This window comes from Anas platyrhynchos, chromosome 5, assembly GCF_047663525.1.
Source record: "Anas platyrhynchos isolate ZD024472 breed Pekin duck chromosome 5, IASCAAS_PekinDuck_T2T, whole genome shotgun sequence".
Lineage (NCBI taxonomy): Eukaryota > Metazoa > Chordata > Aves > Anseriformes > Anatidae > Anas > Anas platyrhynchos.
In genome coordinates, this window is record NC_092591.1 from 12,063,899 (window position 1) to 12,088,118 (window position 24,220).

The window sequence follows — 24,220 nt, forward strand, 5'->3', positions numbered from 1 at the left end:
GTGATAGGAAGCAAAAGATCATAGCCCATGTCAAATGTCAAAGCCGTATCTAATTTCATGATAAAACTTGTTACAGTCCTGGAAAATATCATATGTCTAAATTGCTTCTACAGTGACCAGGGGGATTTAATGTTCCAAAATACCTCTTCCCATCTTGTATCGCTGTAATAATTTCTGACATGAAACAGTAGATTGTTAATCTATGTTTTCAAACAAATATTTTACAGTATTCATGTTGTCTTTACTTTCTAGGTATCAGGCAATCTAGTAAACCTTTTAATGTTGGAGGCCAATGACCAGGTTGATGACCATACAGAACAATGGTGGCAACCTCAGACATGGTTAGGAGAGTTATTACTAAAAATTGAATCTCTACATGAGTCTAAGAAAAAAGTGCAAACTGACTCTAAAAACTAGAGGACAACGTTGTGAATACCACTGCAAATACCACTGGCAAGAGACATGTCTCCAAGCTGTCTTCAGACTCCAGAGTAAATAAATAAAATATTTCAGAGAGAAGAGGCCTGTATATGTTGGCAGCATTGCTTGACTTTGTGTGTAAAACCAAGCACGATTCGTACTTCCACTAGGTAGACACCAACACAAGAAACTCATTTAAACTGGTCAAATTCTAACAAACATTTTCTGTGAAATTTTGGTGAGCTGGAGTTTGCCAGAAGTTTTTCCAGGAATTAACAACCTCCAAAGACTGCAAACACTTTTTCTTCTGAACATCTCTGCCCAGAATCTTTCTCCAAAACTCATAAAGCAAGAACTTGAGAAAACCTGCCTGAAAAGCAGTCTGCTTTGTAAAAATATAGTAGGAACTTGCCAATCTTTGAAGCCAGGGAGAACCTGAGTAAATGCAGTGAAGCACTCTGCTTCCCAAATACTATGGGAGAAAATGAAAAAGTTTTAAACATACTACTGGGGGACTCGACCTTTATCTAATTCTTCCTCTTCTTCTTCCAACCTTCTGATTTCTCTATGGTAAAGTGTCCTATCTAGGCTAATCTCTAAAGATGCTCCTCTGGGGGGCTCTCTCCCTACTCCCTTTCCCCACTCTTAGTCCTTGGTAATCAAGCCTTGGCACATTTCCACCCATCCTCCCCCCCCCAAACAACACCCACATTCAGAATGAGATCACATTAGTCCATGATTTCAGTTCTTTTGTTACCTTACACTTTCAGCAGGTCAATTATCTCTTTGGAGCAGTTTGAAATGTCCTGTTGATCCATAGACTCAGTAGTACAATATTTGCTCACTTCTAGCAAGCCTAATGGACTAATGGCAGTGAGCATGTATTTTTAGAAGAGATACACTTGCCAGGATTTAAGATCTCTGGTGAGAATCAGCTCTGTATGAAAGTTAGAGTCAAATAGTTTTTTTATTATTATTATTATTATTATTATTATTATTATTATTATTATTATTATTATTATTATTATTATTATTTCATTTATTTTTTAACATGAGAAGAAATAAACATTATTTTTAACTCAATAGAGATTTTAGTTTCAGACACTGCCTGTGCACAGGCCCAGTGAGGACAAGGGCCGTGTGATGACACTTGGTTGCATAATTTCAAATTGAATGAGATTTACATATATTTTTTATAAAAACAAAGCAAAAAACATGCATTTTTGGAGGAGAAACATTTGCCAAAAGCTCAAAAATTTGGTGAGCACAGCTACACTAAATCTGAAGTCCAAATTTTTGAGGCAATTATATAAGATAAGATGATGATTTGCACCTATGCATTTGTGTTCTCTGGACTTTGTAGGCCTTATAGCTTTGCCATCATCCCTCAACACTTGACCTTTGAGTGCTTTGATCATACTTACTTCCAGTGAGCTTACTAAAGAGTGGTTAATTCTGTGGTACATTAAATTTGCACAATACTTCTTTTTTCTTAATGGAACACATTGTTACTATTTTGCAAGCCATCCACAAGTTATTACTTCATGTTTGGTTTTAAAATACAGTTTGGAAAATCAAAACAAGTCTTGACTACAAATTAATCATGCAGTGAAAAAAAATCAATACAGAATAAAATAAAGTAGCTTCCCAGTGGAAATGTTTATTTGGTTTAAAGTGTTCTTAAGAGGAATGAGAAATGAGGCAGCACCTTTTACAGAAAGTGTTAAATCAGTTAACAATTTTGTAGACTTTAACTGCATAAAGAGATAGAGCTTATTTAAACCAGCTTTCAGAGTAATATAGCAAGATAGGCTTTAGCATGAATAGAAAGAAGTTTCTGCTTTTTCTTTCATTCTATCTTTTCTTGTCATACCTAGATGTTTGTATTGCACTTTCATCTATGACCAGATCATGTATGACAGAAGTCTTGACCTGTTTGTTACCAACAAGTATTTGATATTGCTCATAGTCACAGGAAAATCAGAGGTAAAATCAAATTAAGGCCAATTACACAGACACACACACACACACAAAAAGAACAACAACAAAAAAGGAGTATGCCTTCATTGTATTTTTCTTGTTACTCTTGTCACAGTCCCGCTTTCTGATTGGAACCATGGAGTGTGTCCTTAGAGTTTCCCAATTCAAGTCAGTACACATGCATACTGTCCGCTTCAGAATATGGTCTATGTTGCGTTAACCTTAAGCTTAGGCCTAAGCGCAGTTCCAGTTAGGAAAGAACATACTTCATGAATCAGAGTTCTGTGTGTAAAGTTCTTCATATCTTCTGGATCTTGCATTTACAATGCCTTCAGGCATAATCTTGCCTTCAGCAAGACATGTGACATCATTGCACCTGATAGGCAATGTCCAGCTGTTCATATGTTACTGAACTCTGTATCTAGGTTATAAATTCTCTTGAACAAAGATGGCCTCTTTTTAAATTCATTTATACTGTTTCAAGAACAATGTGGCCTTGACCCCTTTGAACTATAGCTATTAAAATAATTAGCAAAAACTATATAGATATACCTGATATGTATTCATTGCAATGGGCAGACATAGGGCACTTCATTTTTTGCTGAAGCTGAGAAGTGTGTATTTCAATCTCTTTCATCCTCAAGTATTTTTTCCATGATCTAAGAACTTTATCTCTGCAGTCATGTAGCAATGGCTCCAATCTGATCCCATGGAACAGACAATCTACAGTCTCAACAAGTGAAGGTGCCACACAAGGACATTACTGAAGCACAAAACTATAGCATCACTGCACAACACAGTTACTTCCCTGACAGACTGGGTTCTGCACCAAGACCCACTGCATGGTTAAGGAACAAATACCAATTCCAAAAGAAGTATGTCCAAATTCCTATGAAGCTTGGTACCCCATTGTCACACCATCCTCTTGACCCACATTTAAATTTTATAGCAGATCAAAGCTTACTCTTGTCTGCTCTTTCTCATGAAAAAAGCTACATCATCTTCAGTCAATACTTTTTTCCGTATTCCTTCATATCCATAACTTATTTTGGAAGGCAATTCTCAGTTTCTTGGGGACTGTAATTCCCACTAATTTCTGATTAGTTAAAGACTGCTGAAAGCCAGCCACAGAAATAGTCCATGTAAAGACTATGTACACTAGATTTGCAAGTGTTCTATATGTTTCCACAGCATCTTGGCTATGACAGAACTATGTGGAATACCTGAGCTGAGTTGTAGTAAAAATATATCTTGTTTCTTTTTCATCAGAAAATTTTGTTTAAATACTTCTGTCTAGTCCTAATGGTGATTTTCTCTCATTCATGTGTCTTTGTGGTAAATAATTACCAAAAAAATATATCTGTCAAAACCAGAATATTGAAATTATACCTAAAGGTCAGTATAGATGCCATAAAATATCTTATAAATGGAATTTCGAATATCACAAGTCCTCAGATGAAATTAATTCTAAGACCAATTCAACTAATTGAATCAATAGGTTTTCCTCTGCTTTTTGATCAAAGAAAAACATTCACTTATTTGAGATAGCTTTCCCACAAGAAGTGCATGCTACAGAAAAGCAGACCAAAGGAGCTTATGCCTTAACTAAATAGCCACAATCAAAGGACAGAACAAACAACCCAACGTGCCATTCCAATTGAAATCTATTTTCTTTACTCTGGTTTTTCACTTTTTCAAAATGCCTTGGAACATAACCACCATTACAGGGTAAACCGATCCAAAGTAATTTTCACCAAGTGGGGAATAAATTAAGAAGTCCCATGGTGAGAAAGCACTATCCTATTTCATTTTGTGTGGTGACATGCACGATAGCCAAACATGCCAAGCAATTACATTTCAGAATTATAAACTCAAACAAAATTGATGTGTACATCTCTATTTGACTATCTCTCCTCTCTTTGACTCTTTCTTATCGTTGAATTTGGTTGAGTTATTGTAATTTATTGAACCTATTAATGCTATTTGGATTTTTTTTTTTTTGATTGAGGGTGAAGGGGTAGGTAGGGCTTTGCATGGATTTTACATAGCCCCTTACATAGTATTCTAGGGTTTAATGTCTAGTTGACCACTGCGCTACATCTTCCAAGCCTCTGAAGAGTTAAGAACTCTGGCATTGACTGTAACACAGAGGAAAGGCTAGCCATGGATTCCAGCATTGCTTTTTATTATGTTGCAGCTGTACTGCACTCAATTCTACTTGGACAAATTCCTGAACAAGAATCTATTTCCCTCACTTCACTTTTGGAATATGTACTGTTTTGGTTTTTGGCTCAGCTTTGAAGCAATGTTCTTTTTGTCAGTATTGAAGGAACGAAGGGTATATTTAAAGAATAAACTGTTGGGATGTGTTTGGTGATTTTGATTTAGGATGTAGGAATAAGGTTCTCAAGGGATGGAAAAGTTTAATTCTAAAAATAATGACCATCTACATTTTGGTGGAGGTATTATTATTGCATTGGCTCATATGGTCCCCACTTGATTACATCTCTATTGAGGAATGGGGCATTTGTTTACAAAGCAACAATATTTACAGTAGTTACAAGCTATAAGCTTTCTTCCAGTAGTTATTTAAATAACATTAATAAAATTCAAATATAGTATAATATATTAACTCTCACACCTAGAAAACACATTAGCCAAAGTTTAAATTAACACAGTTATTATAGACTGACGCAAAGTCTCTTGCGTGATTTCCAGGTGGTTGCAAAGCCTGAAAAAAATAATATTTGTCTATGTATAGATCACCTTAGTCTACTTTTAGGGTATTTTCCAGTTGAATACAGTCTCCTCTTTGGGATCTTAACAGATCAAAGCCTTGATAAATACTATATATGAAGTTTCTCCGTTGGACATCCATAGTGTACTTATTCTATCTAATTCCCACAGTATAACTAAAACTCTATTAGCTCTATGGTCTTCATGGTAACGAGGAGTTGACCCCCAGTGGGGTCAGGGTTTGGACCTAAATTTTTTCTTTGTAAAAACAGCAACCTGGAGAGAAATCAGCAACCCAACTCTAACATTAGGCTAACATTACCACTTTGCCTACAGGCATTTACACATATGTAATGGTTTGCTTCACTGCAGCATAAAGGTAATCCATAAAACAGAACAAAATCTTTCAAAGATGTTGGCCAAGATCTGCTCTTTATTTGTATTGTAGGCTACAATTATGAAATTGGAAAGTAAAAATTTTGACAAAATGTCAAAAGAAACTTGCCCCTAAAATAGAAGAATCCAAGGAAAAAAAGCCCATTCTCCAAGGTGAACTAGGGACCAATCTTGCCTGTAAGGGCAAGACGTTATTCCAGAAATTGTCAGGAATTGTCAGCTTTCAGGATTAGGCCATCTTTTTGGCTGATGCCAGTAACTAAACCATTGAGTCTAGTTAGCAGAAAGTGAGAATCTCCACAGTCAGAGAAAAGGAATCAGGCTTTTCACAAGAGGCTCCAGGATTTTAACATCTGTGCACAAGAAGAAGGAGAAGACATTGACTAGTGACTTTTACTGTGGTTTGTTAGAAAAGTAAGCTTACAGCTGTTGCCAACATCTCACAGCCTGATCCTTTAGATTGTAACACCTGGACAAATTATGACAGGTTCTCTATAGTGAGCTACATAATATCAATCCCTTAAAAGCATTTATTAAAATAAAATAAAAATTAAAAAAATAAATTTTAAAAGTAATTTGCTTTGCAAGCACAGTTGTACAGTTTCAAAAAATAAATCCTTTTTCTTCCCCTTCTTTTCTTAAATCATTAATTTGTATTCTCTTCACTTAATTATGTTGTTGCTTTTCCAGGAAAACAGAACATTTAATCTCTTACTAAATCAGGAAAGTAAGAATTTCTTACTGCATCCCTAATCTGACCAGTGCTGCTAAATTGGTCAATTTATGTACCTTCTTGCTCTCTTGAGCACAGTTTCTCTCCAGAAACAAGACTTTTTATAGCAAAAGAGCATGAAGTAAATGGTTCATTCCACTTTCCCTCCTGATAAGATTTTGGACTGAGTACATTTAAAATACTCTTTTATTGCCCTGTAATAGATTTTAAACAAATACAATTGTTTTTGTAGTGATCAAAGAGATATGGATATGTTTGTCATCTGTTAGAGGTCTAGATGCAACACAAAGCAAAAGAAGACTCCCTGATGCATTTGGCATGAAGCCGTTTCCACCCAGTTATGTATTCTCAGATAGTTTACAGCAAAGGGACCAGAATCTGGCAAAACTGACATATTCATATAATCAACTTCATGCCCATGATCTATAAGATGAACTTCACAAGACTTGCTCTTTGGGTGCCAAGCTAAGCACACATTTTGGAGTTTTAAGTTCTGAAAACATAATGGGAACTTGTCTGATTGTCCTGACTCTTGCATCAAACCTAAAGTTTACCTGAAGGTTTGACACCTGTAACATGCCTGTGGATGACACAGGCATTAAATAATGAAATGTCTGCAGCATGAGAAAGCCTAAGGAAAGCTGCACCTCCCATGAAAGACTGAAGAATAGTATTCATGAAGACTTGAAGAGCAAGGAGACTGCATTACCAGTGCATAACAGAGAGAGTCAGCAGGTTGAAGTGACCTATTCCAAGTATATGCAGGATGGCATTTTATTGAAATTCTTTTCTTTTCCTGTATGAGGATATGAAACAAGGACTTAAGATTCTTGAGTAACACTTTCACCACTTGGTCTGCTTTTATTCAGGGTCTGTTAGGCCATTTTTATTCAGGGTCTGTGGTAGTTCCATAGCTAAAAAAATCAATGTAACAATGTAAAAGGCATGTTTTTTTTTTTTTTTTTGTTTTTTTTTTTAATACATTAAAAAGTTATTAATTGCACAATATATATGACATGGCCCAAGTCACTTAAAAGCTGGAAAAATGGAATACTTTGTATTTGGATAAGGAGCAAAATTCACAGTATGAGATAGTTATAATATATAAAATTTGACAGAACAAAATATCTACCTCCTTAGTTATTTTCAGCATATGGTTATGAAATATAAGCCTTATTCAATACATTGTTTGTGTTGTAGTGTGTGCATGTCTTTTATGAATTTCTAATTTATTTATTTATTTTTTCACACAGAAAAGAGGAAGTTTAAAAAACAGGACTGAGAAGATTCTCTTTTTGTTTATTTCAGAAAATATGTGTCTTTTAAAAGTAAATTTGAATTGGTTCCATTATTCAAAACATATAAAACATCATAAAGGCTTTGACAAATTCTATTCAGAAGCTGCCAATAAAATGAGTTTTATAACTAACAATATATCACAGTTTTGATACCAAGAAAGCTGTTGAAGACACTGCCAGTCATTCATTTTCTTCCAGTTCAAATGCAGATCCTTATAGGGATGACATCTCACTACCCTGACATCTGGAATGTAGTAACAAAATGCTGCTGGCTCAGAGAAACAGGAGCAACATGTACTATTCATTGCCAAATGTCACTTAGCAACATAACGTACAATGGAGGAAAACTCACATAAGCCATACCCTAACCACCCCCCAAAAAACAACAAACAACAACAACAACAAACACAACAAAAAGCTCTTTGTAAGACATATTTTGAAATTAAGTATTGGAACTAATGATGGTATTATGCTACCTATGAATTTTTTTATGTTAAAAAATATAAGAATAGAAAAGAAGTTCTGGTTCATTCCACCAGAGAACTGATACAAGGCACTATTAGCCTTTGCATTGCAATGCTGACAGGTCTCTCTTGGGAACAGGGTGTCCTGAATTATATTTGCAGCTTCAAAATTTTCTCTGGCATGTTATTGAATTGGTGTTTAACTAGAGTTACTTACAGGATTATCCAGCAGCCAAGCAGAGTTTTTTGGCTTTCAATTTTTTACTTCAGTGTCTGTCACCATCTTCCCCTGTGAAGTACCTAAATGTATGCCTACGCTTTGCAGAGGTAAAGGGGCTTAAGTTCTGAATGGTCCATTGCATTTCAATGGCACAGTACAGCTTCAGATGAATTTAGTTTCCAACAGTGTTATACTGGCATCAATGGGCCTAAGTAGATTCACTGTTTTGATTTGGCTTTGGTCTTGAAAGAGATGGTAACAAATAAAAAAATGTAGAAAATGGAACTTTAAGTTTACCCAATGCTAAAGTAGTATAATATTTTGTTGTATTATCTACAAAATTTAGTTTATCTGCATCTTCTCTATCCTACCTTGGGTTTAAGCATCTTTGCAGGAACTATAAGGCAGTTAAGAAACTGATTTACAGAGGGGCCACAGAAGTCACATGTGAAAAGTTAAGGATTAAAGAGGCAGGAGTCACAGATGGAATTAAACAACAGTTTGATCTTGTTTAAAGGTGTCCATTTGGATGCTCTATGTGGACAAATATATGTATATATATATGTATATGTTAAAAAAAAATATCCTAATAATCTGAAGCTAAGGTATCACTAATGTGGCACAGTATCACATTAAAGAGTATGAGGACCTTGAGGACCTGCAGAGATGGGATGAAACCAAATAGCCTAAAGAAACAGTAATAATAATATCTGGTAGCAACCAGGACCTTAACAGTTAGAAATGTTTTTGAGAAAGACCTAACAACATTTGTACTGTACAAGTGGACTACGTGCTGTCAATGCAAAACGGTTACTAAAAAGGCACATGTACAGTAGTGCATAGGGAATTTGCAATAAATTAGAGAAGAACCAAAGTCATTGACAAAACATCTGTGTAAACCATAGCTTGAGTACTGTGTTCAATTCTGGAGAGCTTTGTTCATGAAAAAGGGAAAGAACTATGAAGAACAGGATTATTAGGGGTGCTTGGAGGAATAGAAGTCCCATTTTATAAGAGAGGTTGCTTTCTTCTGCATACAGGGGAGTGAGTAAATACAAGCACGGGAAAAAAAAACAATTTCAACTCAAAATATGTTGGAAAAAATAAGTAAAAAATAAACAAAATAAAACAAAAAACCCAACAACCTGCATTATAAACTTAGATTTGAAATTACGAAAGAATTGTCTCACCATCAGAGGAGTGAAGCTCTGGAACAGCATAAATACAAGAAAAACCTAATTGGTGGCAAGGCAGGGCTTGATCTCTTTCTGAAATGGATTATGTGGTAGCCTTCAACAGACTAGTACAGGATAGTGACCTATGAAGTCTGTTCTTTCTCTAATGTCTATGACATCAATTTAGGCACAAGGAAAAAGCAAGCAAACAAACAGAAAAGCCCTAGCCATACTGTAATCTTGGGGAAACAGTAGAAGGAAATAACTGACTAGGCAATTAATAAATTTTAGATAGATTATTATTAAAAGCAGTCAAGATCCACACAAACAATTGGAAAAGGAAAGAAACCTTCTGAGAAATAGAAGTTTAATGGTGTAGTTCTGTACTAATCTTCTCCTCAAAGCTCCTAAATAGATTGACTAAAACCAGGTACAGGTTTAATGAGCTGCAAATGGCCCAACCAGAAGCTGCTTTTTATGAGTCCAGAGATTAGGGAAATTATGAGTAACCTCTTCCTGGGTCATACTGCAGAGTTAACAACTAGGGGAACTACCATGTTGATACAAGGTTGTAGTCATAGAAAACTGATTAGGCAGTTTGGGATGAGAATAAATAATTTTCTAATTGAAATAAATATATATATAATGTACTTTCAGTTACTGGAAACATTCTTCACTAAGAGACAAGAGTCCAACTCTCTGCAGTCCATCCAGGTTGCTCGGATATCTCAATAAATTTAAAAACTTGCCAGAGATTTGAAATATGTGAGCTTTGACAAAGTCATAAGACTTTCTCTTTGGTTATAGTAGCTATGCTTGAAACTCTTGAAGTCACCTGTCTTATATCAGTCAGTTCTTGTCGATATCATATACTGTAGAGGGAAATTTGTTTCTTCCCATTTCAGTAGAGATAAGATGCCAGATACTCTCAACAGCAAATTATGCAACAGACTTCCTAATTATGAAAGTTGTTAATTTTGGCAATTACAACAGAGAAATTTGTTCATTACAGTTGGGCAAGAATCCACATTTCCCAATTTATGACAATTCTCAAATTATTGTTTTGTTGTTGTCATCATGAATCAGGTCAAAAAGTGGAAAGAAAAACAGGATGCGATCATGACCATGACATCTTATTTACTGCAAACAAGACATTCCTACTGAAGGATCTTTCTGTGTACTAATTGGGAATTTCCTGACAGACCAAATTTCAGCAGAAACACCAGTCTTTGTCCATGTCATACATATATAGCAAGTGAAATTTATTGAAAATAAGGCTTAAGATTTAATTCCTGTCCTTCTTATTCCACATTTGATTCTTTCTTTTCTTTTAATCATTCTCTAGTTTTCCATCATCTCTTCCCTGACAACTTGCTGATATTCCTGCCAATGCATGGTTAATAGTTTAATTTTAAAGCAACACATTCCCTGCCTCCCAGCTATATTAATACTGTATGGTATGCAACTGAGTATACTACTAAGTGTAGCAGCTTCTTTTTTCTTGTTTTTTGCTGTGTTGGAGCATTTCTTGTGGAAGGTAAGAATTATATACAATCTTAGCTAGGGACAGGACATGTAGAAAGTCCCCGTAAGCTCCTTCATGGAGAGGCTACAGTTACTTTGTAGTATCACTGCAGTGTCCTGCAGATGCTGTTGCATATTTATCATAATAGCGAGAGTGATGATATGAAGCACAGTGGCAGATCTGAAAGGTGTGACACTGTAACAAAGGAAGAAGAAACTGGGGAAAGAGAAAGCATAAAAGCCTGGTTCAATTGAGAGTCATGGCAAAAACTCCTGCTGACTTCAAAGGACTATGTTTCCTCCCAGCACATTTTGATTTGGTAAGAGTAAAGCACTGTGAAGTAAAAGATATTACTTTGATAAGTCCAGATGTTACTTTAGCTTGTTTCACTAAAATGATGGTAGGCAGCTGGCATGAAGCAGCACAGCCAATCACTGACATCACCAACTGACCATCTTAAACCAGAAACGAGTCAGCTCCAAAAAGCTCCCACTTCCTCTTCAGGTATGCCTTCAAAATATCAGAGAGGGACAGAGTATGACCAGTGGGTAAATATTTTTATCTCTGTACTTTTCTTTTTTTTTCTGCTTAGAGCTTCAGATTAGAACTCCAGTCCAGATTCTAGTTAATTTTGACTTTAAACAAGTGGTGGAAAAAAAAAAAAAAGAAAAAAAATACTAAGTTTTCAGTTTCCTTCTTCAACTAATAGAACAGTGAAAATGTTACATAATTTTTATTTATTTATTTATTTTTAATACTAGTTATCATTACTGTCAATAGAGTATGCTTTATGAATTTTCTGCCTATTTTTCCATATGTTAACAGGCCAGGCTTGTTTGCCCTTGCCCTTGCCCTTGCCCTTGCCCTTGCCCTTGCCCTTGCCCTTGCCCTCTCCTCTCCTCTCCTCTCCTCTCCTCTCCTCTCCTCTCCTCTCCTCTCCTCTCCTCTCCTCTCCTCTCCTCTCCTCTCCTCTCCTCTCCTCTCCTCTCCTCTCCTCTCCTCTCCTCTCCTCTCCTCTCCTCTCCTCTCCTCTCCTCTCCTCTCCTCTCCTCTCCTCTCCTCTCCTCTCCTCTCCTCTCCTCTCCTCTCCTCTCCTCTTTCCTTACTTTCTTTCTCTTTATTCTGAGCAGAGATCACTACATTGGACATATAATTACTACAATGGACATATAATCACTACAATGTTTTCTGCCAATATAAAGAAACCCCAGAGTTTTAGGTTTATCAGTTCATCATATTTCACTTACTACAAGATAATCAGGAAACTCAAAACTTCTCCTGAATTTTAATCGTGGGGTAAGACATTATAACAAAACATCATCATGGAGATAATCTATTAGAAGTTATATTCCCATCTTGCAGTTCAGAATGCCTATATTGTTTAAGAAATTTAGTTGATTGCATGCTAATTCAAATGCTTTTGTAATCTGAATAAATCATAAACTCTTGCTTCTGCATGCAAGCAGGGTATGTGTCTGCCAGTCAAACCAGTGGTGGAATCCACAAAGTAGAGGCACTAGTTTTCACCCAGCTTGTTTATATTCTTGATCAACATGTAGCTTGAGCACTGCATGTTGCTTACAGCATCTGTGATATTTCTCATTTTTCTTCAAATACCTGTTAAATGACATCTCTTAAAAAAAATCACCTGAAAGACAAGTGACAACATTTTAAAGAATAATATCATTAACATCTTTTAATGAGGTTATGCACTAAAGACATTCTTTTCCTTCTGTTTGCATTAGTCTAAATTTACAGGAATAAGAGAAGAGTTGAACCTATCCTGGTTTATCTGTAGTCTGATCTTGCAAATCTCATTTCCTGATTGCAGGATCCTAATATCTAATGTTTTTCTTTGTGTTAAATATATTAAGAAAAAATAAAAAGACATTGAAAGAGATTTTAAGCAAATGTAGATAGAAAATTACCTTCTGATTCAATGGTTGGACTCTGTCTGGAATGTTTACTGAGTTCTTGTGTTTCTGATTTTTTACTTCTTTTCAGTATTTTAGCCTTTATGATATATATATATTTTTTTCTCATGACTGATGAATGATTTACAAAAAAGTAACATTATTGTCTTCCTGACTTTTGGGTTTCTAAAGAGCACACATGATGTGCTACCAATGGTTGAATTGGCTTCTTGTTTTGTAGGAGGATAATTCAGGTTGAAAGAGATCCTGGGACCTGTAGCCCAAACTCTGTTTAAAGCAGTGTCAACAATAATTTCAGTCCAGGACTTTATCCATTCTTGAAACCCTCCAAGGATGGATGTGGCCCTTACAGGGACAGAATTACCATAGTCTCTACACACAAAACTGTGTTTCATCTTACTAAATGTCATCCTATTCCTAAAAACACTTAATTGATCAGTCTGAATGCTTTCTCAAAAGCCAAGTACCATACTTACATAGTGTTTTTGACTGGCTTAGATTTGTGTAAGGAACCTTCTGCAAGGTACATTCAGCTCCCTTTAGAAATCGCATGTGCGTGGATAACTGTACAGCATATGTTTCCTATGGGCATATCAGCAGTAGGTTTGTTTCTCTAGAGCCTCTTGAAATTGCTCTTTTTACTGCACCTGGCAGAAAGTTGTGCTTCCTCTCCAATCTCAATCTTGGAAATTCAGGTCTTCTCAAATAGGATTATTCCCTCCTTCCCTTGCATGATTTAGACTTGAAAGGATTCTGTTTCACTCATTTTTGTGCAGAAAGCCACATCATTAACATAAAATGCTAACAACTATTACCAGTTTGATCAAATGTTCACTGAGCAGTGCATCTTCAGTACTCGCTACTGTTAGCCCACTGCTTTATTCCATAATGGGGTTTCTCACCCCATGTTATTCCCAAAGCTCCATTTTGTTGTCCAAAGTGTTTTTTATTTTTTAAAAACTTCTTATACATAGTTCCTGAAATACACTATATACTTTTGTTGCAGTACATACCTGGCTGTCATTCTCATTATATGAATGATTTCTTTCTGTTGGAAATCTTCTATAGTCCCATAGGTTTTCATCCATTTCCCCTGTCTTCTTTATGTGATTTCCCTGTATATTGAAGTCAAGTGAAGAAATTACATCAGTTTGTCCTACATATTTCCATTCGTATTTTGTTAGAAGCTTCCCTAAGCAATCATGATGTATCTCAGAAAATTATTTCCCTAGTCGCACAGAAGTTACCCTGCAAAGCCTCTCTTTGCAAAAGTACCTGAAAGTTCATTATAGGCTCCTTTTTTTTTTTAGCCACTTCTCTAAAGTTGCTAACATCAGCCATCCTTCTCTGCAGAGAAATAAAATTTCACTGCAGATGACCTGAGTTTTATTTCTTTCACTGCCTTCCATGGTTTTGTGGGATTGTCCCTTGTACTTTTCAGGCTCATATTCATGCTTTATACCTTGCCCCTGGCAGGGCCTTCCCATGAGTCCTCTGAATCTGAGAGGACTGAAGGCTGAGGAAGGCCTCATGGTGGCCTGCAGCTCCCTCACGAAGGGAGCGGTGGGGCAGGCACTGAGCTCTGCTGTCTGGGGACAGTGACAGGACGTGAGGGAGCAGCATGGAGCTGGGACAGGGGAGGGTTAGGATGGGTGCTTTATGGGGCAGTTTACTCAGCACCTGGTCTGATGGCCGTAGACGGGTCCCTATCCTTTAGGGGAAAAAGGATCCTGGGCCAGGAGCTGGCGGGGCTCATTGATAGGGCTTTAAACTAGGTAAGAAGGGGGATGGGGCTGAAGCAAGGACTGTTGGGGCTGTGCCAGGGGGAGCAATGGCAAGGCCGGAGGATAAGGTAAAGGCCCAGCTGAAGTGCATCTACACCAATGCACGCAGCATGGGTAACAAACAGGAGGAGCTGGAAGCCATCGTGCAGCGGGCAGGCTACGACTTGGTTGCCATCACGGAAACGTGGTGGGACCAGTCTCATGACTGGAGTGCTGCGATGCCTGGCTATAGGCTCTTCAGAAGGGACAGGCAGCTCAGAAGGGGTGGCGGTGTGGCTCTCTATATTAGAGAGTCTTTCGATGTTGTAGAACTCGAGGCTAGGAATGACAAGATCGAGTCCCTTTGGGTTAGGATCGGCAGGGACAACAAGGCTAGTGTCCTGGTCGGGGTCTGCTATAGACCGCCGAACCAGGATGAGGAGACGGATGAGGAGTTCTACAGGCAGCTGACAGAAGTTGCGAAATCGTCAGCGCTTGTACTCGTGGGGGACTTCAACTTCCCTGACATATCCTGGAAGCACAACACAGCCCAGAGGAAGCAGTCTAGGAGGTTTCTGGAGAGAGTGCAAGATAGCTTCCTGACGCAGCTGATTAGTGAACCTCCCAGGGGTGGTGCCCCGCTAGACCTTCTCTTCACAAACAGAGAAGGACTGGTGGAGGATGTGATTGTCGGGAACAGTCTTGGGCAGAGTGACCACGGAATGGTGGAGTTCACTATTCTTGGCGGGGCCAGGAAGGGAACCAGTAAAACCACTGTATTGGACTTTCGGAGGGCTGACTTTGGGCTGCTCAGGACACTAGTTGGTGGAGTCCCATGGGAGGCGGTTCTGAAGGGCAGAGGGGTCCAGAAAGGCTGGGCGCTCTTTAAGAGGCAAATCCTAATGGCGCAGGAGCGGTCTGTCCCCATGTGCCCAAAGATGAGCCAGCGGGGAAGAAGACCAGCCTGGCTCAACAGAGAATTGTGGCTTGAGCTTAGGAGAAAAAAGAGGGTTTATAATCTTTGGAAAATTGGGCAGGCCACTAAGGAGGACTATAAGGATGTAGCGAGGCTGTGCAGGGACAAGATTAGGAAGGCCAAAGCTCATCTGGAGCTCAATCTGGCTACTGCTGTTAAAGATAACAAAAAACGCTTTTATAAATACATCAACACAAAAAGGAGGACTAGGGAGAATCTCCATCCTTTACTGGATGCGGGGGGAAACTTAGTTACAAGAGATGAGGAAAAGGCGGAGGTGCTTAATGCCTTCTTTGCCTCAGTCTTTAGCGGCAAAACCGGTTGCTCTCTGGATACCCAGTACCCAGAACTGGTGGAAGGGGACGGGGAGCAGGATGTGGCCCTCACCATCCACGAAGAACTGGTTGGTGACCTGCTATGGCACTTGGATGTCCACAAATCGATGGGGCCGGATGGGATCCACCCAAGGGTACTGAGAGAACTGGCAGAGGAGCTGGCCAAGCCCCTATCCATCATTTATCAGCAGTCCTGGCTATCGGGGGAGGTCCCAGCTGACTGGTGACTAGCAAATGTGACGCCCATCTACAAGAAGGGCCGGAGGGCAGACCCGGGGAACTACAGGCCGGTCAGTTTGACCTCAGTACCAGGGAAGCTCATGGAGCAGATCCTCTTGGGAGCCATCATGCGGCACTTGAAGGGCAAGCAGGCGATCAGGCCCAGCCAGCATGGGTTTATGGAAGGCAGGTCCTGCTTGACGAACCTGATCTCCTTCTACGACAAAGTGACGCGCTGGGTGGATGAGGGAAAGGCTGTGGATGTGGTCTACCTTGACTTCAGCAAGGCTTTTGACACCGTCTCCCACAGCATTCTCCTCAAGAAACTGGCTGCTCTTGGCTTGGACTGGCGCACGCTTCGTTGGATTAGAAACTGGCTGGATAGCCGGGCCCAAAGAGTTGTGGTGAATGGAGCCAAGTCCAGTTGGAGGCCAGTCACTAGTGGCGTCCCCCAGGGCTCGGTGCTGGGGCCGGTCCTCTTTAACATCTTCATCAATGATCTGGACGAGGGCATTGAGTGCACCCTCAGTAAGTTTGCAGATGACACCAAGCTAGGTGCGTGTGTCGATCTGCTCGAGGGTAGGAAGGCTCTGCAGGAGGATCTGGATAGGCTGCACCGATGGGCTGAGGTCAACTGTATGAAGTTCAACAAGGCCAAGTGCCGGGTCCTGCACCTGGGGCGCAATAACCCCAAGCAGAACTACAGGCTGGGAGAGGAATGGTTGGAGAGCTGCCAGGCAGAGAAGGACCTGGGAGTGATGGTGGACAGTCGGCTGAATATGAGCCAGCAGTGTGCTCAGGTGGCCAAGAAGGCCAACGGCATCCTGGCTTGTATCAGAAACACTGTGACCAGCAGGGCTAGGGAGGTGATCGTCCCCCTGTACTCGGCTCTGGTGAGGCCGCACCTCGAGTACTGTGTTCAGTTTTGGGCCCCTCGCTACAAGAAGGACATCGAGGTGCTTGAGCGGGTCCAAAGAAGGGCGACGAAGCTGGTGAGGGGTCTGGAGAGCAAGTCCTATGAGGAGCGGCTGAAGGAGCTGGGCTTGTTCAGCCTAGAGAAGAGGAGGCTCAGGGGTGACCTTATTGCTCTGTATAAGTACATTAAAGGAGGCTGTAGAGAGGTGGGGGTTGGCCTGTTCTCCCATGTGCCTGGTGACAGGACGAGGGGGAATGGGCTAAAGTTATGCCAGGGGAGTTTTAGGTTAGATGTTAGGAAGAATTTCTTTACTGAAAGGGTTGTGATGCACTGGAACGGGCTGCCCAGGGAGGTGGTGGAGTCACCATCCCTGGAAGTCTTCAAAAGACGTTTAGATGTAGAGCTTAGGGATATGGTTTAGTGGGGACTGTTAGTGTTAGGTTAGAGGTTGGACTCGATGATCTTGAGGTCTCTTCCAACCTAGAAATTCTGTGATTCTGTGAAAAGGTTCTGCACCCAGAGGGGGGTTGGGCACAGGGACAGGCTCCCCAGGAAAGTAGTCATGGTACTGAACCTGCTGGAGTTCAAGAAGTGTTTGGATACTGCTTTCAGACACAGTGTCCGTTCTTTTGGTTGGTCCTGTGGGAAGCCAGGAGTTGAACTTGATGATCCTTGTGTGACCCTTCCAACTCAGGATATTCAGTGATTCTATGATTTCCTCTAGCTTGCTGAGGTGCTTTAACACCTATGGGCAGCTCAGCACCACCACTATACTTCTCTAATTCCCCCTCCTCAAAGGAAGGGGGAGAAAATATGATTAAAAAAGATAAGGATTTGCGATAAGGATGGGGAGATCACTCACCAATTACCATCAGAGGGAAAAACAACTCATAAGGGAGATTAATATAATTTATTCCTTGTTGCTCACAGAGTAGGTCAGCGAGAAACTAATAGCGAAACACCTCAGCCCTAGTGGTGCAGGGGAATGGGGAACAGGGGCTGTGGTCAGTCCACAATGTTGCCTCTCTGCTTCTCCTTCATGGTCACTCTCTGCCCCTGTTCCAATGTGGATCCCTCCCACAGGCTGCCATCTTTCCAAACTGCGTGGGCTTCCCACAGGCTGCAGTTCTCCAAGAACTCCTTTATAGGTCTATAGCATGGAGGCTCTCCATCAGGAGTAAAATGCTCCAACATGGGTTCCCCACAGACTGCAGCTCTGGCCTGGAATCTGCTCCTGAAGGATCTCTTCATGGGCTTCAGCCTCCTTCAAGCCACATCTACCTGCTCCACTGTGGGATCTTCTACATGGCATTGTCAAATCAGTGTTAGCCAATATAGCAGGAACCGTGCATTACCCCAAAATCTGCTGACATCTTTGAATATGCAGAGACTATTGCATGTCTTTGCGAGATCTTACAGCTTTACATTGGAAGCCAGCTGTGGCAGTGCCAAGCAGATTTTGCTTCATAAAGAAGATAATGAAGAAACAGAAAAGATTAGCTACTTGTGGATTAGCTTTTGCTGGAATAGCCTTACTCAGTACAAAGCTATTTCTGGTTACAGAAAACTAGCACTGATTAGTAAAATTGGTTTTATAACAATGAGCACAAAAGATGCTCATATACAATTATTATTGTTATTATTATTTATGAATTAGAACTTTGGGTGTAGCTGAGTTATTCAGTAATCTATTCAGGAAGATACTTTATTCGTAAAATCCTCCATCAGTAGCTACCTTAAACCATAAATTGCTTTTCTGCCCTCATACATTTCTTAGAATGCACAGGTATGCTCCAACTGCTGAATGCATCATGAGAGCCTTTCCTCTGCAAATCTCTGGGTCTCAGCATTGGGTCTCAGCACTTCACTAATGTCCCAACTGAGTGAAAGTTTTCACTACCTTGTGGATGCAAAGGCTTCCCAGCATGCAGTGTCAGCATTATCTAGCCCCCCTGAAGACTCACCTACATCCTGAAGGATTCCCAATACGTCAATGAGCAGGATACACAATTCGGATGTGTTAAGGAATAAAGGCTTGGGCTCTAGTTGACAGATTTCCTTTATTTGAGACTTAAAATGACTCTCTGATGGGGGACAGCAAAAGTTAGTCATAATATGTAATTTTATTAAAACCACTCAAGGGGCATCGGACAAATGGAATAAAGAAGCAAATACAACAATTAGCAACAGATTTACAGAAGTTACGTAAATGGACATAAATGCCACAAAAACCAAATCTCCAATAAGTGCAGGAAACTTTAAAGGATTGGAAATATTTTCCTGGAAATATGACAAATGCATGTCACAGGCCTGGGTGTTGGTAGGCATACCACACTTGTGTAGATCATGAGATTCAGCAGTAATTCTCTCATGGTGCTGTGTTTGTGCTACTTACTGGCATAGTGTTAACTCTCCTGTGTATCTCTAACTACACCTGACAGAGCATCTTGGAGGTTTGTCTCTGGGGAGTCTGGAGCATTGATGGGAAAGGCAGTTGCGGAAGGCAGGTGTTTTGGATGGCAACTGCTCACCATGTCCTACAACATTCCCTTGACACTGCTATATCTTGCTGTCTGACTTCCCAAAGGAGCAGGAACAGTTATTTTGCTATGAGTGTTCCCATTCCACTACTGCATGCTTGCCCAAATTTCAGGTGGAATCCTACTTCTTCCCTGAGGTTTGCATACCAGTCTGTCTAAATTTTGTTTTTGCTTTCCCTCTATCAGCAATCCCTCAAATAAAGAAAGTTAAAAAGTGCAAGTGTCTTTAAAGTGTCAATGATAATTAATACCAGGCCTCTGTTAGCTTTATCTAACAGGATATAATGACCACAGGAAGAGAGCTCCTCTACAGCCCTTGGGACAGCAAAGGCAATTTTAGACATAAAAAGTTTGAAGATGAGACATAAGAAAATGAAAACATATTCCAGCAGTTTTTCATCCAACATGGATGTATAGCTAGTTAACACAACTCCCCCCGTTCATCAGTGATCCATACCAAAACATGTAAGGAGATACAGGAGTAGACTTGGGCAATACAAGAGCAGACTAAGGATTGCATGAAATATCCTTTCTTGGAAAAGTTTAAGAAAAGTTTAGATAAATATCTTTGAGCAATCAACTAGGTATAAAGCATCCAAATACGGTATTGGAGAAATGACCTCAGTGGTTTTAGGATGGAACATCCATGTCTACATATTAGTATAAAAGATAACATCCCAGTAGAATGCTACAATAATCAGAACATTTGATATATTCACTTAAATTTGAAAATATGAACTTTTGGTATTTTCCTTCATAAATTCTTGGTCTTCATTTTTGGAACCTCCCAGCTTCTTCTCATGAATCAAAGGAACACCTCTAAGGCATAATTGCTCAATTGTGACTCATTCTAATAAAACCTCCACACAATTTAGTCTCTTCTCCTTAACAAATTTTTTTTTTATGCTCTCTTCTTATGTACGTGTTTGATACCATTACTGTTCACACTTTTAGCATTCTCTACATTCCCGTTTTTTTTTTTCTCTTACAAAAAAGTCTTCCTTTGTAACAGATCTGTGTAGCTTTCTAGAGCTGTTCTTTTTTGTTTCAGTCATGCTTACCCAAGATAAAAGAAAATCTGAAAGTTTTGACATTTCATTTTCCTCCTTTCATTCAAAAACAAACAAACAAATAAATAAAAAACATATTTGTGTATTTGAAACCAGTGTCAAAGAAAGGAAGTTAGGTAGCTATTCAAACAATGCAATATGGACAAGGGCTGTTTGCCAACCTGACTTTTAAATCTCCCCACATCACTGTCAGGCAATGAGGAATCACCTTTTTTGTAGCCAGCTTTTCCCCTTTGTCTAGGTGGTGGCAAGCAAAGTGCTCCATTCATTTTTAGGCCTGTTCTACATGATCTTTTGCAGAAAAACATCAGCTTACTGTGCCTGTGGTTCAAGTCACTACCCTGATCCATAAACCAGAGCTCTGATCCAAAAGCTCTGAAATCAGAGTAGCATGGTACTAAGACCGAGGCAATTTGTGCTGCTGGAGCACAAATTGTTCTTTTGTGAAGAGTTGTGTAACTATTATCTATGTCTTTCCATGTTGAACCAAGAAATAAAACCTGTATTCACTGAAAATCTTTCACAGACTCCATAGCCTGTTTGAAGAACCCTAGCATAATACAAAGTTATCTTTTTTTTTTTTTTTTTTTTTTTTTTTCAGTATTTTCTAAGCAACATAGTGGATTAAAATGGAAACTCATGATGATGTTTCATAACTATTGTAAGTAACTATTAGCTAATTAAACCACTGAATTGATCAAACTTAAAGTTAATTTCAGAGTAAGGACAAGGGAAAAAAACACAAACAGAAATGTCTTTTTGACACAAATTTGTAATTTATGGTCAATTTAGATTTGCAAAACAAGCATGGGTTAGAAAATTTAAAAAGTTTACAAGGGCATCAAATTGCCCATTGCCTTGCAGTCTATTTTGAGGGATTTTCATAGCATGAAACCTAAGCATATTGCTTACAATCATTAATGGAATTTCACAGAATTTGTAAGTATGCAGCAAGGACATTTCTTTCAAGACAGTGGGATATTTAATTTAGCTGCCAGGTCAGTCTTAGATTACCAAGATTTAGGCATTTGGTAGGGCACAAGTTCTTAACATATTGGAGAAGTAGTGATGTCAGGTTAAAGCTTCAAACTGAGTGGGGTGGGAGTCCTAATCTTTTTCTAAATTGCCCAGTTACCCATAATCAACATTGTTGGTTCTTTGGTGCATTATCTATTTAGCATGTGTCAGTGATGACTGTCAGGTCTGATAGATGTTACTTCTGTGTTTTAAATGACAAATATAATAAGTACCTTTCCTGTGTACGGACAGGTAACCAGGTATATATGGAGATCTGTAGATGACGCAGTGCCATCAGTTCATCCCTCTGCCACCAGTACATCAGTAAGTGTGAAAACAGCAAAAAAAATGCTGTAAAAAGCAAAAACAACAGCCATGGTGTAAGCCTTAAGCCTTCATAGTAGTGTAGCTTTGGCAAACTGAGAGCAAAAAAACTATGAAATGGTGCCATACTGACACCCTTTTCCTCTTTCTTGGTGATTAGACACCTTTCAGGGGTCAGTTCTTGTCTGTCGATATTATTTATATACTGAAGTGAAACTAGAAGGGATGTTGAGGAAGATAATCCTTATTCACTCTGAGCCTTACCAAAAAAAAGTAATTCAATGAGCATCAGGACTAATGAAGTTTGTTTTCCTGTATATTTGTGTCCCATGGATGGAGGGGAGAGGGAAGAGAAACCCTGCAGATTTTCTGATGTCTCATATTAGATGTGCTGCTTTTAATATGGTTTATACTTTCCTCTTCGTAGAATCTCTTTCTCAGAGAATGCATCAGACATGATATTTCAGAGCTCTCCAACCTTTTGTCTGATTTAGTTGAGATTGACATACAGGGTAAAAATTGTTGTGAATGTATATATATATATATTTTTTATTTATTTTTACCAGGCTGTCATATATATATGTATATATATGTGTGTGTATATATATAGGTGTGTATATATAGATATATATATGATGGCCCTCCTCCCTACAAACACTGAAGGTCACATGGAGAACATGATCTCATAATTCTCATATTCTTAGGAAATCTGGCTAAAAATACCACATATTTCCACATGAATAGTAGGTTTTGCCTGGGCCCCAGCTGTTACTGAGATGAGAAGGGAGCAGAACAAAGAGTGTATGGTGGGAACATGGCATGAAACTTCCCCCTGGGCTTGTTTAAATGAGCACAACTTGCCCTCTGGTTGCACTAGCATGACAAATGTTCCCTAAAATAAATGGGCTTAAAGAAAGGGATGGAGATTTCTAATAGGAGTAAAACATTCAGGCACTGTGAGTGTGCTGCTGTGTTGGGCTTCATACCTAAGATAGAGCCAGGCATTTCTCACTCAGCTTCCAATTGCCAACATGTGCTGTGTCCCCCATCCAGCTGGCACATGAAATTCTTTTGTGCATGACAGAGCACATCATGGCTGATGTGGCCATGTGCTGAACAGGTGTTTTGTGGCTGGCTTCCTGGAGCGGGGACATCAGACTCATAACCTGTACCTTAGGGTGAACTGGCACTCTGTTTCTGTGAGCTAGGGGAAGTAACTTCACCACTCCTCTTGGCCTACTGATAATCTCCAGTGACAAACAAAGACAGAAGGGAAAAAATGCAACCAACAGATGACTCTGTCTTGCCTTTATGTGAAAGGGAGAAGAAACTGAGCAGGAAAGGATTATGAATCTTTCCCAGGGCACAGATGACCTTCCTAAAAGGTGTCTGTATTTGGTACAGAGCAGTTTAGAAGAGAAATCCGGAGAGCCTCTTCTCAGTGCCAGCAGTTTTCAAAGTGTCTTCAAAGAGCTAAATAATATTCCAGAGAAGCAAATTTTATTTACAAAGAGAAAATATCAGATTTTACAGGACAGTCACAGGCAGTTAAACTGTAATCCAAGAGACAGGATTAGCCTACTGTCAGTTAAACCAAAGCACAGAGCCTACGAAGTACAAGAGTGATTTCATCATTAGACTCTTACAGAGGAAAGAATAGCATTGTTTAATAATGAAGGTAAGAAACAAAAGCACTAGAAAAAATTAGGCAATTTCTGTAGAAAAGGCTCAGATGTGTGTCTCCCCCATAACAGGTAACAAAGAGCTTGTTTTAAATATATGTGTGAAGAGATGGATTTCATTTGATTAAATCCATCCTAACTGAGTATCTGAAAGTAAACTCAGCCTAAAGGACAGTCTCACCTCTTGGGAAAGCTGAATAACCTGTTGTGAATGACAGCACTTGTAATATGCTGATGCATTTCAAATATTTAGTTACTTAAGTAAGCTGACACTGAAACCAGCAGTGTTGAAAAATTCTGTCCATAAATCAATTTAAAAATTATAAGTGATTATTTTTCACTTTAAAGCAAATTAAGGTCCAGATGGTCTGTCTTTTTATCTGGATCCCAAACCCTAGTGGGTTTTGACTATGAAGAAATCATGTGATCTCAGTATTTTTGGCTATATGCACTTATGCATCTCGGTGGTAAAGAGGAGAACCATCAGGATTAGCATG

General features: G+C 39.2%; 1 long non-coding RNA gene across 6 annotated transcripts in view; it reads left to right on the forward strand.

Moving 5' to 3' along the window:
* Positions 1-24,220, forward strand: part of LOC110352930 (uncharacterized) — a 237,964-nt gene that overhangs the window by 203,650 nt on the left and 10,094 nt on the right. For 2 of the 6 annotated variants that reach the window (XR_011809479.1, XR_011809487.1), the window contains one exon: positions 253-7,819. The exons of 3 other annotated variants lie outside the window; for them this stretch is intronic. This is a non-coding gene — a long non-coding RNA (uncharacterized lncRNA). Of the gene's footprint in view, positions 1-252; positions 7,825-24,220 lie in introns of those variants that run through there. One more of the 6 variants, XR_011809463.1, reaches the window with a different exon arrangement.